The following is a 3074-nucleotide window of genomic DNA, read 5'->3' as shown; positions in this document are numbered from 1 at the left end:
TCTCTCTCTCTCTCACACACACACACACACACACACACACACACACACACACACACACACACACACACACACACACACACACACACACGCGATCACCCACAAAACGAACGTGTATCTTATATGACACAATCACAGTAGTTGCTGGCCAGTAAATATAACCTGAAGGAATTGTCTGTTAAGGGTCTGGAATGGTTCTTTCATGTTTTGTTTTGTTCGTTGTTACAACTAGATAACTACAGTAACTGGATGTACAAACATATTATTATTGTTACAGTTAGATATAGACAATAATTAGAGATGCAAATATTCGTTGTTAGAACTAGATATACACAAACATACTCGTAATTAGAGCTTATCAAACACTGAGAGAGTAACAATCTTCAAGTCTACACACACACACACACACACACACACACACACACACACACACACACACACACACACACACACACACACACACACATACACACACACTAGGTCGGTGGCCTAGTGGTTAGGCTCTCAGACTCGAAACCGTAAGGTCGTAGCCTCGAATCACGTCAGGGGCCCGACGTTGTGTTCTTGGGAAAGGCACTTTGCGCAAATTTTCCTCACTTCACCCAGGTGGAAATGGGTACCCGGCTATTGGCAGTGAACAATCTTGTCAGTTTGATAGTGTTTGAGCGTGTGAGATCCGCAGCTTGCACTGTATGCTTCCGTGGAAGCCGAGAATGTTTCGGAGTGTTCTCAAAGGGTCTGCTGGGGTAATGATAGTTGTAAAGCGCATAGAGCATGCTGTTGAGCGTGGATATGCGCTATATAAACGCAATTATTATTGTATTATTATATAAGTAGCGTTTCTCATGTTGGTGTTCTAAAGTCCCTCAGAATGGTTATTAGTGCATTTTTTCAAAGTGATAGATATTGCTTGAAATTAAACTTGTGACGGCCTTATAGAAAAACCAGAGAGGTCAGTTTTTGACAAATTTGAGTTGTGACGTGGTTTAGAAAATAATATGCACCTCTTCTTGACCAACAAAGTGTCCATGGCTAAAAGCCGATAGTTCGTTAAATAAGAGGATTTGGGGGAAATGGTGAAATGGTATAGGTTTAACGCCCCTATAAACACTATTAGGTTATTTAAGAGGCGAGGCGTTCGAGTTTAACGTCTATCTCTGAAAGAACCTAGCCAAATGGGAAATTCGTGTAAAATGCCTTTCTAAAGGACACACCCTAGGACCGATCTAAGCTTCGAACCCTCAAACCCGCAATCTCATGATTACGAGTCTGGAAGCCTCACCATTAGGGCTACTAACGACACTAATATGAGGCTTGGAAAATAAGCCTTACTGTGAAAAAATGTCTGCTGTCAAGAATTTCATTTTAAAAAACTCAAAATGCTAAAAAGTAAAACCCCTTGTTTTTCTTTAAAACCATCATGTATCCAGTAAAGGTCTGTGATGAAACGAAGCAGCTTTGTGTTTTCCAGAGTTGTGAATCAACGTCATAATGGCGGTTGTTGAATTTGTCTGTAAAAGTAGCACTGTAAAGCAAAACAGCAGCAACAACATCTTACTTACTTTTACTTTTATCCGCCGCTCATTCCTTTTTGGGTGTCGAAGGAAGAAAGAGACGTGTCTCTGTCGCCAGCCGAAGAGCTTAGGTCAGAGGGATGCCGTGGGTGGTTAATGTTTTTCGGACTCCATCTATCCATGTCTTTTTCGGCCGCCCTCTAGCCTTGTTGCCATTGGATTTTTTAAAATGTTGACTGTGTTGGACGGTGTGTTGTTAACCGTAGGAGATGTCTGAACCATTTGATTCTTTGGTGTTGGATGTGATGCATGGCATCATTTGTGCCCACCATTTCTCGGATTACAGAGTTTCTAATTTTGTCTCGCCTGGTCTTGTTTACTGCTTTTCTAAGGCATCACATTTCACCTGTTGTAATTCTTTACTCCAATGTCTTGTCCGTGGTCCATGTTTGGCATTGATAGGTGAGTGTTGGGAAGAATATGGTGTTGATCATTTTGAGCTTTGTTGTCATGGGGAGTTTAGGATGTTTCAGTAGTGGAGTAAGCTGGTAACTAACATTATTGGCCTTTTGTACTCGTGTTTCAATTTCTCTGTTCTGTCGCCCATCCTCTGTGAATATACTTCCGAGGTATTTAAATTCTTGGACCTGTCTGAGACTGTTGTTTTTGATGTATATACTGAGTGGTTCTGGCTTTCTGCGTACCTTCACTGTCTCTGTTTTTTTTAAATGTTGATCTTACTGTCGTAGTTGTTACATTTTTCGTTTAATCTGATGGTGGTGGTGTTGGAGACTTCGTTCATCTTTGTGTGCCAGGCTTTGGTAATTAACTTAGAGAAATTCATTTAGGGCGTCTGGTTCTGTGTTCGCCTCTTTTGTAATTGTATCCATATATTTTTACAAAAAGGCCAACACAGAACCAACACCATCAACAACAAACAAACAAATAAACAAACCAAAAAGTCGAACAACGCAAACCAAGAGATCTTGTGCCATATTTTATTCTGAAGTCTACTGCCTGTAACGTGTTCAGGAAACCTGAAGCATGAAGAACTTAGCTGTAATAGCAAGCTGGAGCAAATCCACTCATGGTCAAGTCACACTTTTGTTGGCCCAAGCTTCTTTTGCAATCGTTGTACCAGTTGCTGAATGTGCCGAGACAGCTGGAGAATGACGTAGCACTGGCAGCGGCGATCAGAGCCAGGACGGCGAGAACGACAAAGATGGCGTTGTTCATCTTGATAGGGGTTGAATTGAACACTGGAAAAGAACACAGACCCAATACAATAAGTAGAAAGTATGACTACAAAAAATGAAGACCTGAGAAAAAACTACAAAGTTAAGTCACGTTTTCCTAAATACACTGTTCTGCATTCCATTCGAAAGTGGCGACACGGGCTATTCTTTCATGGCACTGACGAAGCGCTATTCTGTTCCTTCACCCAGTTGTTCTTTTTCAAAGATGCAAAGCCTTCATGCTTCAACAAAGCCAAGCCCCCCCCCCCCCAAAAGAGTATTTTAAAACCCTCTAATCATGAAATGAGGTTCTTGCTCATAAAAAAAT

The sequence above is a fragment of the Aplysia californica genome, unplaced genomic scaffold (genome assembly GCF_000002075.1).
Source record: "Aplysia californica isolate F4 #8 unplaced genomic scaffold, AplCal3.0 scaffold00202, whole genome shotgun sequence".
Classification (NCBI taxonomy): Eukaryota; Metazoa; Mollusca; class Gastropoda; order Aplysiida; family Aplysiidae; genus Aplysia; species Aplysia californica.
This window is presented reverse-complemented; position numbering follows the sequence as displayed.